Raw genomic sequence first — 14,715 nt, forward strand, 5'->3', positions numbered from 1 at the left:
GAGGGAGGGAGGGAGGGAGGGAGGAAGGGAGGGTAGAGAGGAGTTTTAGTGAAGCAGGAAGGCAGGCGTCTGCTTTGGGCATCTGCCCTGTGCGGCCATGCTCTCCAACCTACGGCTCCAAGGACCTTTTGGCCAGTTACCTAGCTCACAGACCTGCATGTGAAGGGTCTGGTGACCCAGCGTGGTGTATGAAGGGTTTGTGACCCAGTCTGTGAATGGGCTTGAGGGGTCTGGGAGCTCCAGACCCAGCCCTAGCTCAACAATCGGCCCAGTCGGTGCAGGATTACTGGCAGGAAAAAGAGCCTGACGACTAGTATGGTCATGTAGCTAGACAATTGGCGTCATGAACAGGATTAAAAAAATGAGGCCGGCCCGGTGGCGCACTGGAGAGTGCGCCGCTTGGGAGCGTGGCGGTGCTCCCGCCGAAGGTTCGGATCCCATGTGGAGACCGGTTCCCGCTCACTGGCTGAGCGCGGTGCAGGTGCAACACCGAGGGTTGCGATCCCATCGCAGGTCCCCGGTATGGGCGCGACACCGAGGGTTGCGATCCCGTTACCGGTCAGTAAAAAGACAAAAAGGAAAAAAAAAAATGACAAGAACCATAGCTTAGCAGTAGCCCCACACACAGCTAATGAGTTCAGGCCTGTCCCAGGTTGCCATAGAAACAACTTGGTGTCTATGGCTGCTTAGAGAGACTGGTTCTCTTTGGCCTGAGATACACTGGGCTGTCATGTAGCATTTAAATGACTTTTGATGACCTCTTGAGAGACAACTGGCAGGTGATATGATACTGTCCTACAGAAGAGGTTTGAGATATAGTTTGTCACCAAGTCAGGACCTACAGCTTTACTTTTGTGGAGGTTTCTCAGGTTTTGTTCTACATGAGAGAATATAACGTGGGAGAAAGGGTGTATTAATGAAAGAACATGAACTTTGGAGGCAGTCAAATCTGGGTATCAGTCCTGGTCCCTTTAACTGGGTAAATTTAACTTCACTGAGTCCCAGTTTGTTTGTTTCCAAAATGAGGATAATAAACGAAATTTGTGGGACTGTTGAGAATATTATATTAGATGTATTATTTAAGGTGATTTGTATTGAACTTGTTATGGTAGGAGTTCAATCAGCAGTGACTATTTTGTTTCTTACAGCCAAAATCTAAACAAAGTGAGTATGTGTGTATGGTATGTCTTTCAAGTGTCTATTCTTCCTAGTTTTTTTTGTTTTATTCTTAAAAATTATCTTTTATCTTCCACCTAAAATATGAGAAATAGGAAAGGTAAAAAATAAAAAAGTTTGCTCATTAGCGAAAATTATACCCAGTTCTGGTCTTAAAAACCAGTAAGGTTACTTATATTTAATTTAAAAAATAATAATAATTACTGAGGCTTGAAATAATAGTCAACATATTTCACTTCCCTATTATTACTTCTGGCTGAGAAGTAATTACAGACCCGACAACTTCCCTCCACTTTGGTTCTGATAATTATCAAAATTATATTCTTACCTCCTTTACCATCCCTTGGAAAGATGTGGCCTACATATGAATCAAGGAAATAAATAATCTGCAAGCCAAAAAGACTGCCTTCCATTTCTAACCTAGAAGTTAAAGTAGTGACTCCTTTTCCAAAGGTGTCTGGGTATATCAACCTTTATACAAAGAAGAGACTGAAATGAGACTTTTAAATAATTACATATAAATATGATGAGTACATCAGGACTTCAATTTCACAGAGCGTTCTTTTTAAAGAAATATCAAGCAGAATTTACAGCAAACCAGAGCAGGGTGGGAGAAATACCTAAAGAGGGATCAGTGTAGTAGGCAAGCACTTAGAGATTCTTTACTCTCCCTTATTCTTTTTCAATTCATTGAGACAAGACGTTTCTAGATGGTTTTTTAGTCTAATCCTCTTATGCCCAGCCACAAACACACAAACTCTACAAGTTTGTAGAAAATCTAAAGGAAAACATTTTGGGAGGACCTATGGTACTAGATCTATTTGCATCTATCTATGAAATTGACATTGTTAAAGGTCCCTAGGAACCTCTGTCAGAAGCCATGCTTGTGCTTAGTTTTGGCTATAATAAATGTCTTGAAGTACAACCCCCTGCAATGAGTGGTCACTATCAGAACAGTCACCTCCTGACCATGGGACATGTAAAAGGCAAAGCTACAAGCTTACTGGGTTTCTTACATTTTTCTATTTTTATTTTATGATCTGTAGTTTAAATGGCCATCTTTTTCATCTATCTTTTATTTTTTAACTCTTTAATTTTTCCTTAAGTGACCCATGATAATTGTATTATTTATGGAGTACAATGTGATATTTAGGTACATTTAATACAGTGTACAATGATCTTATCAGGATATTTAGCATATCTATCACCTCAAACATTCCTCACCCCTTTTTGTTGGGAATATTCATAGTCCTCTCAACTAGCTTCATGAAGTTATACAGTAATTTGTTGCTGACTGTAGTCTCCCTATTTGCTATAGAACACTAGATCTTTTTTAACATTTAAAAAAACCTTTTTATTGAAATAATTGATTGTACATGTCTGTGGGGTACAGCATTGACTATCAATACCTGTATGCAATATGGAACACTAGATCTTATTTCCATCTCTCTACAATTTTCTATTAGCCGCCTTCTCCCCCTGCCCCCTCCCCTTACCAGTCTCTAGTAGCCACTATTTTACTCTCTACTCCTATAAGATCAACTTTTTTATCTTCCACATATGGATGAGAAAATGTGGTATTTCTCTTCTTGTTCTTTTTTTAATGTAGTCACAGAAGCAAATGTAGTCTATGAAGACCCTATAAAGCCTGAAAATTAAATTGTAAAGGAACCTAGATCCACAATAATATTTCAATAATATTTCAATAAAACACAATAATAATTCAATGTCAGGAAAGAAAAATTAACTGAGAAACCAATTTTAAATTGCTTTGGATGCAAAGTAAGTGCCACCATCTCCTCGTGAATATCCAGGCATTTGGCTAAATACATAAACATTTTTTTCCATGCTCTGTTATTCTGCAGCTACTCTGCATCTCCCTAAGATATGACGGGAAGGGCAAGAGATTTCCTGATTTGAAATTCCAGGGCTACTGGCAGAGGATGGCATTAAAGTGGCCACTTGGATGTTTGACCATCCTTTGACTCTGACTTTTAGAATCAAGTCTTCCATATCCCGCTAGAAGGAAGTATGATCTTTCTACTTAATGATGCTAACCAGCAGATAATAAAGTGAAATATAAATTCAGTGAATTCCTTTTATTTTCTGTGCTGTTATGTGGTGTTCTTGATCTCTTTTTTGTTTGCATGTTAAATTCTAATGTGAGTTTCAGATATTTCACAGGATAACATTTGATTAAAATTCAGTCCAAGTAAACACAGAATGCTGTCCAGTAAAAAATACAGTCACATATCCAAAGAAGATCAACTTAATCCCAACTTAAACTTCTTTTCTGCTCCATGCAAAGTCTGGGTTCTGTAACAGTAAGCCAATTCAGTGCCTTTAAATGACCATTTTAAGTTAATGTTGATGATTAAAACAGGTGCCACAAAGGCCAGGACACTAATCTTTTCCTCATGTCCAAAAATGAAGGTCTATTAAGCTCTCCCTTCTACTGCTAATAATTACAGAAGTCCCAACTTACAGTTGAATAATGCTTCGTATTTCCAAGGCATTTCATAAGTACCATCTCATTTCAAGTTCAGATGACACCATTCAAGTATAAAAACCAGATATTTTATACCCATTTTAGAGATAAGGAACTAAAACACCAAGAAATTTAGTTATTTGCATCAAAAAGTTTTGGCATTAGTACCCAAACTAAAAGTCAAGTTTTCCGATTTCTGTTCTAATACCCTTCCCCATATAACATTACTTCTCCTCACTGTCTGGGTTCTTTCTTATGTAACCTTCTCACCACCATTCTCTCTGAGTGATGCACTGGAGTGCCTCTCATTAAGAGGTCTAACTTACTTGCTAATTCCTATCAAAGCAATGATTTATTTTGCTAGTGCCCATCATTTCATTACTGGGCAGCAAGAAGTGTTCCCAGCAGCTAAATTTTCAGATAAATATTCAAATTGTGCTCATTATGACATTAAAGTTGCAGGTTAATTCTAAGCCTTTCCAGGGACATTAACAAAAGCTTTAATTCTAAAGAGACATGTAATCTAATCCTTTTCTTAAAGTCACAATAACTAAATGAAATCAAGATATGATTGATGAGGTGTAAGAAGCTGGTTTATGATTTTCAACTTTTGGTTTACTCAAATGTCTTTGGCACATTTTCTGTAGTGCTATTCATGAAAGGGTAAAAAAGCCATTACTGTAACTGAAAATTTTCAAACTACACAATAGATACGATTGCACTGAAATAATGTTAATATCTCTTTTGGGCAAATTACAACCACTATTTAATTTTTTAATTTTTTTAATTTTTAATTTTTTTGGCAAGTGGCTGGTACAGGGATCTGAACCCTTGACTTTGGTATTATAATACCATGCCCTAATCAACTGAGCTATCTGGCCAGCTACAACCACTATTTTAAAATAGACAAAGATATTAACAATGAAGACAAATGCAACGACAATCATATTAACATTCATTGAGCTCTGTGCCACATACTTAGCTAAGAATTTCACATACATCATCTCATCCTCATAACAATCCTAGGAGGTTGCTACCAATATTATCCCCATATTATTGATAAGGAAACTGAGGCTTACAGAGGTTAAGTAACTTGCCCAAGGTTACAAGCAGTAAGTAGCAGAACTGGGAGTAGAACTCAGAACTCCAAATCTGGAGCTCTCAATGGAGCTCCTCAAATGGATCATTCCAGGACTGATTCTTATGTGGACCTTAAGTTATATCTGCAGCATTTATAAAACTTTAAAATGCAGAAACTTTCCTATACTAGAGATATCTTGGATGTTGCTGTCCTACATAGGAGTGTTTTACCTACTTTTTCAGTATGATACATTCTAATAAACTTTAATTTTTTTTAGTCTAGCTGATGTTTGCAAAGTTGCAATCAGGTAAAGAAGTTACAAGAGGGCAGAAGTAGTTGTTTTCAATTGGTTTCTTTGTTGCGTCCTAGCACAATTAATGAGCAATAAGACACTGGACTGACTGTATAATAAGGAAGTAGGGAATTAGTTAAATTCCCTCTGAATGGTTCAACTTCTTCACAATTGACCAGATGGCACAGTCATTTCTTCAAAAACAAACAAAAAAGCCCCAAACAAAAAGTAAAACAACTTTTTGAGGCTGCCTTGGGCTGCATTGTCAAGATATGAGGCAATTTCAAATCTGGACTCCATTACCTTAAACAAAGCAAATACAAATTTTTAAATATTTATAAACACAGCTAATACGATTATGTTAAAAACAACTACATTCATCTTTATTTAAATGAGAACTGCCAATAATACAGCTGCTACACATAAAGGTGCTGGCAGAATATTTCATTTCTGTTAGAGGTTGCTCCAGGTGGGAAGAGCACAGAAAAGCCTATTGTCACACTATTTTAATATTTTAAAAAGAAACCTGTTAACTAATAGATGTATTATCTACTTGGGCTAGATGTAAAGTCATTTGAAGATTATTAATATTCATAAAAGAAATTCAAATAGAAAATTTAGTCTTTAAATAATCTGCGAGTTTTTAAATTAAGAAGTGAAACAGTACTATATATATACCTTACAGATACAGACGGCATAATTTAGGATCACTAAATTATGCAGATTGGGGATTATACACTATTAACAGTACTTTCAAAATCATAAGTAATTGTCATCATTTTTTTTTTTCCTTTTTGTCTTTTTTCGTGTCCGGCAATGGATCGCAACCCTCAGTGTCGCGCCCGTACCGGACCGGGACCGGCAACGGGATCGCAACCCTCGGTGTTGCTCCCACACCTCGCTCAGCCAGTGAGCGGGAACCGGTCTGTATGTGGGATCCGAACCCTCGGCGGGAGCGCCACCGCGCTCCCAAGCGGCGCACTGTAGCAGTGCGCCACCGGGCCGGCCCGTCATCATTTTTATTTCACTTTAGCTTTATAAAATAGATGTGGGTATATATAGAGATTTTATTTATCATCTATTCTGGGTAGAATCTCATATAGAATTTAGATTCTTTACATATACGTATAGATAAAATATATGCATATATTTAATTATAAGTATATATTTTTAAATTACATATATATATACATTATATACATACATATATATATATCAGTTACATGTGCTGAGGAAGGCAGGTTGACAAGAGGGGCAATGAATTTCACAGCATTTCTGCATTTCTGCTTCTAACTTGATTTTACGATATATGAAAGGAAAGCCCTAAGGAACACATATAGAGAACACCACTGCCACCCTTTGAGTATTTGGGCATGTTCTTTGCTTAGGGGTAACACAGGTAGAATCGAGTTAATGCTGACAACTCCCTGGGAGCAGTAATTATTCATTACATATTTAGCTGATCTGTACTCACAGATGTAAAGATATAAAAGTATCACTTTTGGAGGAAATCCTGTATTAAGTTTCTCAGAAAATCAGATCCTGGCTAATGAACTAGGAAATATTATTATTTTAAAATCTCAGGATTTCTGGTACCAGCCCAAACTGGAATAAGCTCACTGTAGTCTAAATCTCATGCTAGTTACAATTTAAAACTCTATAAAAAATACAAAAAGCAAATAAAGATCTGAGATTTACTGAAAAGTAAGTAAGAACAACACAGATTGGAGAAGGGTGTCAAGTTTGTGAATATGGTGGTAAGCTTCCCAGTTTTCCCAGTTTGTTTTGTTTTTGTTTTTTCTCTTTTCTCTTGTAACTTTGACTTGAGAGTGAGCCCTAAGCTGTGAAGCACAATGATGGCAAGGGGACAGCCAAACCTCCAACAAAAATCCTGTCTGGAAATTAAGTCCCCTATGGTTTCAAAAGTGTGGAGAAAATCCTGCAGCTTTTTCTTTTTCCTCTCCTGGCTTTGCCTTGAGGGTGGGCCCAGTGTCTGTGTGTGTATAGAGGCGGAGTGTGATGGCTCTGCTGTGGTGGCAGTGACACGGGCATTTTAAACTTTAAGCAGCTGTTACAACTATATTTCATGAGGTAAAGGCAAACACACTTGAAATAAATGGAAATATAGAAGTTCTCAACACAAAGATAGAAACTACAAAAAAGAAGCAAATGGAAATTAAAGAACTGAAAAGTTTAATAGAAATGATCCAATCTGAAGAACAGAGAGGGAAAAAAATGAGTCTCAGGGATCTACAGGACAATATTAAAAAGCTTAACATTAGAGTCCCAGAAAGAGACAAAAAAAGAGATGCGTGCAGAAAAAAAATTTGAAGAAATAATGGCCAAAAAGTTCTGAAATTGGTAAAAATACAAAAACAAAAACCAGAAACCAGAAATTTACAAAGAAGCTCAGAGAACCTCCAATGGGATAAATTCAAAGAACTATGCCCAGACATATCATAATCAACATACAGAAAACCAAAGATAAAGAAAAAATATCTGAAAACAGCTAGAGAAAACACATTACATACATGAAAACAAAGACCGGCATAAACATGGGTGGATTCCTCATCAGAAATCACAGAGGACAGAAAACAGTGGAACATCTTCACAGTGCTGAAAGAAGTGTTAACCCAGAATTTTACATCCTGCAAAAATCCTTCAGGAATAAGAGGGGGAAATTGATACTCTCAGATGAAGGAAAACTAAGAGAGTTTGTTGCTAGCAGCTCTGCTCTAAAAATTTAAAAATAAATAAATAATGCAAGAGGAAGTTCTTAATGTTAAAGGAAAATATACCGGGGGAAACGTGGAACTTCAGGAGTGAAGAAAGTATCAGACATGGTAAATACCTGAAAATAAAAAGAATATATTTTCCCTCTTCAGTTCTTTAAAATACATAAGATTATTGAAACAAAGATCAAAATCTTAGATGGTAGGGTTTCCAATACATGTATATGTAGTATTTATGACAGTTACAACATAAATGGGGGACAGTAAAATTTCCACATTTTCCTTGAAGTGATTAAATATTATCTCTAAGTAGACCGTGAAAGATTAGGCCATGCAGAAGGGGACTTCATAAAGTTCATGGAAAAAAAGGGCCGGCCCAGTGGCGCACTACCCGCCGCTTGGGAAGCGCGGCAGCGCTCCCGCCGAGGGTTCGGATCCCACATACAGACCGGCCGCTCACTGGCTGAGCAAGGAGCGGGGGCAACACCGAGGGTTGCGATCCCGTTGCCGGTCCCGGTCCGGTACGGGCGCGACACTGAGGGTTGCGATCCGTTGCCGGTCACGAAAAAAGACAAAAAGACAAAAAAATAAAATAAAGTTCATGGAAAAATGGAATTAAAAGATAATACGAATCTTTCCAAGAACTTTTTAAAGATCCCTTGTTTACTGGAAACCCCAGAGCAATCACTTAAACTATATTACGGAGAAATATAGGCAAAAAGCAAATTGATAAATAGAATATTTTAAAAATTCTGAATTGCACCTACAGCTCACTCTACTGCTAATAAAAAATAAATTTAAAAAGCAGTCTTTGTATCCAGTTTTCCTTAAACCATCCCATACAACTGATACTAGCTTTTGTAAATTGCTTCTCTAGAAGTAGAAGTTACAGCTCTTACTTAACTGATTTAAGTGTTTCACGGCCCTCCATAACATGAAGACACATATTCTGCTAAACCTTTATATTTAATCATAATAAGTATGGTTATTAAATGAAGCAAGGCACCTGAAAAGCAGAAACTGGGTCTTATTTATTACTGGTTCCTCAGCATCTCGCACGTGTCTGATAAATAGGTGTTCAAACTGAATGAATGAATAGCCATTCCCAAAGATTGAACACACAAATGAAAGCACAATAAGGATGAGGTTCATTCTAAAGTAGTAATTCAGGTGATTACATAAGACAGAAGAGAAAATGTGATTTTAAAAACCACATTGATGGGCCACCCGGTGGCGCACTGGAGAGTGTGCTGCTTGGGAGCATGGAGGCGCTCCCGCCGAGGGTTCGGATCTCATGTGGAGACCGGTTCCCGCTCACTGGCTGAGCGCGGTGCGGGTGCAACATCGAGGGTTGCGATCCCGTTGCCGGTCCCCGGTACGGGCGCGACACCGAGGGTTGCGATCCCGTTACCGGTCAGTAAAAAAGACAAAAAGGAAAAAAAACAAAAAAACCCCCCAAAAAACCACATTGATTAATTTAAAGTAGTCACCTTGAGATATTACACCGTATTCCAACAATGATAGAGGGATTTTTAGTATTTGCTTTCAGGGTCTTCATTACAGTCTCCAGAATATGTCAAGTGAAATCAAATCTTCTTAATCTAATTTAATGATAAAAATACTGCCATCATTCTAGAATCATCCAGAGCCATGCTTTAACAATGAATAATGTCAATAATCAAGTGGCTCTTATTTTTAGGACCTTAATGAATTCTAGAATCAAAAATCTCTGAGATGGCCAGGTCTTAGAGGTCTCGTATGCATGAATTCTTTTGTAATGTTCCAACCAATGAGTAAAATTAACTGCTTATTAATTCACTAAATGAAATCTTGAACATATGTTCATTTTATATTTATATAAGAACCATGATTTTACCTTTTTTAAAAATTACCCTCTAAACTTGATAAACCTTTTTAAAGAATGAACAAAATCTTTTGTTTACTTTTTGTTCCATATGATTTTCATATTAAAGGAACATGAGCACATGTAGTAATGGTTTTTGACTTGTATAGGAAACAAGTACAAGCCACATTGTGCTAGAACTTTTTTTTTCCTTTTTAAAATCAAATCTTTTTGTCCTCTCGAAATAAGAAGAAAACCAGTATCTCCATAACAACCTCAGTTGTGTCTGAAATGTTAAAATGGGACAATTGTTGGAGGTGCACATATGTGCTAAAATTGCTATTGGCTGGTAAGCCATTTTTTTTTTTTTTTTTTTTTGTCTTTTCATGTCCGGCAACGGACCGCAACCCTCAGTGTCGCGCCCGTACCGGACCGGGACCAGCAACGGGATCGCAACCCTCGGTGTTGCTCCCACGCCTCGCTCAGCCAGTGAGCGGGAACCGGTCTGTATGTGGGATCTGAACCCTCGGCGGGAGAGTCGCCACGCTCCCAAGCGGCGCACTGTAGCAGTGCGCCACTGGGCCGGCCCAAGCCATTTTTATAGAAATGGATTAATTTTACTGTCCAGAGAAAAAGTATGAACACTGTAGAAAGACATAACATGTTAGTTACTTCTTTTACTTTTTTATTTTTTTTCCTTTTTTTTTGTCTTTTTTCGTGTCCGGCAATGGACCGCAACCCTCAGTGTCGCGCCCGTACTGGACCGGGACCGGCAACGGGATCGCAACCCTTGGTGCTGCGCCCGCCCCTCGCTCAGCCAGTGAGCGGGAACCGGTCTGTATGTGGGATCCGAACCCTCGGCAGGAGCGCCGCCGCGCTCTCAAGCGGCGCACTGTAGCAGTGCGCCACCGGGCCGGCCCCCTTCTTTCACTTTTAACTTACATGACTTTAACTTTTCCTTGACTTTTCTTAGGAAGTTAGCTTCCTGATGATATCCCTTTTTGTTTCTCCACTTAACAGACACTGCAATAACTCCTTCACTTGAGAATTCAGAAATGGAGCTAGCCACCCGCCTTACTATTCCCTTCTTTCTTCCCCATAAATGTTAAAATTATAGCCATTTATATTTTTCTCTTTTTTTCTTATCCATGAGGTTACTATCTTAGGACTTTCAAATGGAACATGGAACAGGGCTTGCTTCAGGATGAAAAAGTGCTATAGGAAATGCTCATGGATAATCAAATTGGTAATGGAACTTGGGATAGTTCACTCAAGTGGACCAATTTAAAACCAATTTCCCTGATCAGTTTCTGAAAAATAATTTCATTAACATTTAATAAAATTTATGTATTTAAAACAACGAATAAACTAATTAGTGCTCTTGTATATATCAAAGAAAATTTGCATCTTCAAAACAAGTCAAAATAAATTTTAACCAGAAACAATACTGGCTTACAGATGTCTACTCTCTAAGGTCAAAGCAGTATAACTTCAGTATTTTTGGAAAGATGAGAGTGGGGAAATGAATTCCAAATTACAGAAAACTTTAGAAGTGAGGTAGACATTGTTGATACCTATTATAATCATCACATTTTAAGGAAATGGAAACCCAAAGAAGTGAACTGCCTAAGACCACTCTGCTAATTAATGGCAGGGCCAGTAATAAAATCCCAGGTTTTCGGCTTCCTAATTTAGTAATCTTTATGTGATACAGTAATAACAACTAAAGCAGTAGCAGCAAACATTTATGAGGTTCTACAACTTGCTAGGCTCAATGCTAAGTTTTTCAGAATTATTCATGAATTATCTCTTTTCATTTTCATAATTGTTCTATGAGATAGGTACACATCTTGTAATTGACAGAGTTAGAATTTGAACCCATTTGTCATACTACCAAGAGATGCTGTACTGTGTAGTCACATCATGAACATATTTAACATATAGTCAGACCTCCATATCCACAAGTTCCACATGGGTGAATTCAACCCAAACAGATTGCAAATATTTGGAAAAAATTTTTTAAAATAAAATAAAAAATAACAACACAACAATAAAAAATACAGTATAAAAACTATTTACACCGCATTTAAGTTGTATTATATATTAGAAGTAATCTAGAGATGATTTAAAGTATATGGGAGGATGCATGTAGGTTATATGTAACTACTATGCCATTTTACATAAGTGACTTGAGCACCCACAGATTTTGGTATCTGAGGGGGATCCTGGAACCCACCCTCAAGGATACTGAGGGATGACTGCACACAAATTCATCAGTTGAAACTTAAGAGAGGAACCATTTGCATGACCTGGAGTGGGAAAAAGCTGACTCAGAGAACTGCGGATTGACATCTTTCTCTCCTCTCCAGGAATACATAGAAGTTGAGAATCCAGACTTAGTAGTCCAGTAAATCTTGGTTTTGAATTACAGCTCCATTTAATGCTAGGTCTGTGACCTCGGGCAAGTTACTTTACTTCTTCTAAGCTTTAGTTTTCTGGTTTCCTCATCTGTAAGATGGAATATAACATTTCCCATAGAGCTGTTATTAGGATGAAATGAGATAATGCATTTAGAGCAGTTAGTACAATGCCTGGCACAGAGTGAGCACTACATAAATGCTAGTTGCATTTTATTTTTAGCTACTGTATTTTAACTACTTGCTTTTTTGGGTCTCTGACAATTTCCCCAGATTGCTAAATTTACTTTTAAGAAACACAATCATGTACATTGAGATAATGTAAGTGTCCAAGTAGATGCATTTTGTGTAAGGAAAGGCATCCACAAGAATATTAGGCAGAAAATGCTCCTTACAAGGTATTTAAGCCCTTTTCCTCCCACATGTATCCCCCATACTAAGTCTGGCCCATGACCTTCCTTCACTCTAGCTTCATCTACTGACATTGGGTTCCATATTGGTTTACATACATGTTTTCTTCCCCCTTAAACAAGAAGTAATTTATTATTTTAATCTAAGAATTCATTATAATTCAAATGCACATCTTTAGTATGAGCCCTGATAAGTTTGCTGAACGGAGACTTAGACAAAAATGTATAAACACACTGATGGAGTTTGGATGTGTTGTCACCTCCAAAACTCATGTGGAAATTTGATCTCCGATGTGGCAGTGTTGGAAACTGATTGAATCATGGGGGCGGATCCCTCATGAATGGATTAGTGCTCTCCCTGGGGGAAGGGGGATTAATGAGTGAGTTCTCGCTCTATTAGTTCCCACCAGAGCTCGTTGCTTAAAAAATACGAAGTTATTACGGTTGGTTCCAGAGCCTCCAGGAATACCAAAATCCATGGACTTTCAAATCCCTTATATAAAATGGCAAAGTATACTTTAAATCATCTCAAGATTACTAACACCTAATACAATGTAAGTGCTATGTAAGTAGTTGTTCTGTTTTTATTTGTATTATTTCCTATTGTTGTTCTCTCTCTTGCTTCCTTTCTGTTGTTTCCTCTCGCCATGTGATCTGCTTGTACCCACCAGCTGCCTGCCACTTTCCACCATGGGTAGAAGCAGCCTGAGGCCCATGCCAGACGCAGCTGTCCCAGAATTGTAAGCCGAATAAACCTCTCTTCTTTATAAAATACCCAGTCTCAGGTAGTTCTGTTATAGTAACACAAAACAGACTAAAACAAACGTGGTTTAGGAGTACATCAATAAAATGGATTGAAGCAGACCTACTCTTACAATTTAGGAAAGTTGAAACAAGCCCCATCATTGGCAGTTCTCTTCTATTACTGTGGACTCTTGCTTGCCTCAGCTTAACAATCAGTTTCAAAGGCTGAGGACACATACAGAGTATCCTTAGGTTGGGCTTGAAGTAAGCAAAATGAATCTTCTGTGATTTCTGCACATTTATCAACGCAAGTATGGAATGATGTCATAGCTATTCATATCAGCCCCTTACCCCTCCTATTTTCCTCTGTCTTTTCCATATCTTTTAGTAGGGGCCACTGAAGCCACCCATGTATAAAGTGACTGCAGCTGAATGAACTTAAGGAATAACTGGGAATTAAGATTTATTCTCCTAGGGCCGACCCCGTGGCTCACTCGGGAGAGTGTGGCACTGGGAGCGCAGCGGTGCTCCCGCCGCGAGTTCGGATCCTATATAGGGATGGCCGGTGCACTCACTGGCTGAGTGCAGTCACAAAAAAGGACAAAAAAAAAGATCTATTCTCCTAATCCTGCATCTAGTTTTGGCCAATGCTAAGGAGACCCCCAAACAGGCATCAGGTATGTAGGCATGAGTCCTTGAATCATGTAACATATTCCACTATCCCAGCACCACCCTAATCTCCAGTGCCCCCAAAGTACCTACTACATCATAGGTACTCAGTAAATGAGAACGTATTTGAGGAAGGGAGGCAGTGGTTGCTGGTAAATGTTTAACAAATGGCTCTCAGAGTAGGAGAGCTGATTGACAGCATTTGCCAATATCTGTGGCATAAATACTCTCACCATAGCTGATTTAAGTTTAACCAGAAATTTAAGTACTGTCTTGCAAAGTTCCTGAAAGTCTAAAAATTGGGTCTCTCAAGCCAGTATGCGCCAGCCAGCTCCAGCACATCACTGGAGAGAGGGCCAGTAAACAATCTAGGTAAACTAACCTTTGTTTACTCCTTAGCAACAAGCCAGTTACCCCTTTCTACAGCAGGGGACTTGCACTAAACCTTGGCAAAAGCCTAAAGCTCCTTTGATCCTACTTCCTTGTGCTGAATCTTGATTCCCACAACTGCCATCTACTGTCCAGGATACTACTGTGTAAAATTGTTCTCCTTAATGCCAAGAATGAATAAGCCTGACTTCCAGATTATGCAAATTCTCCAAATGCCTCACTGCTGGCTTCCACCTGCTAGATGGGACCACTTGATAGCAATAAATGCTTGAACTATACCTCATCTTTCTAGGGCACTCTTTCAATACTTCAGGTGACCCAGCAACCCTCTCCAGTCTTATGTGGCCAAATCTCTAAATCTACATTAACTCAGGGAAAAGGTCTCCCACTATACCTTTCTTGACCCCTCTTTCAATACTTCAGGTGACCCAGCAACCCTCTCCAGTCTTATGCGGCCAAATCTCTAAATCTAC

At 38.5% G+C, this 14,715-nt stretch overlaps 1 protein-coding gene across 1 annotated transcript in view; it reads right to left on the reverse strand.

The window, feature by feature from the left end:
• Positions 1–14,715, reverse strand: part of LOC103590853 (vacuolar protein sorting-associated protein 13B) — a gene marked incomplete at both ends in the record, with an annotated part of 498,786 nt that overhangs the window by 197,004 nt on the left and 287,067 nt on the right. The window lies entirely within an intron of this gene.

The sequence above is a fragment of the Galeopterus variegatus genome, unplaced genomic scaffold (assembly GCF_000696425.1).
Source record: "Galeopterus variegatus unplaced genomic scaffold, G_variegatus-3.0.2 Scaffold886, whole genome shotgun sequence".
NCBI classification, from domain to species: domain Eukaryota; kingdom Metazoa; phylum Chordata; class Mammalia; order Dermoptera; family Cynocephalidae; genus Galeopterus; species Galeopterus variegatus.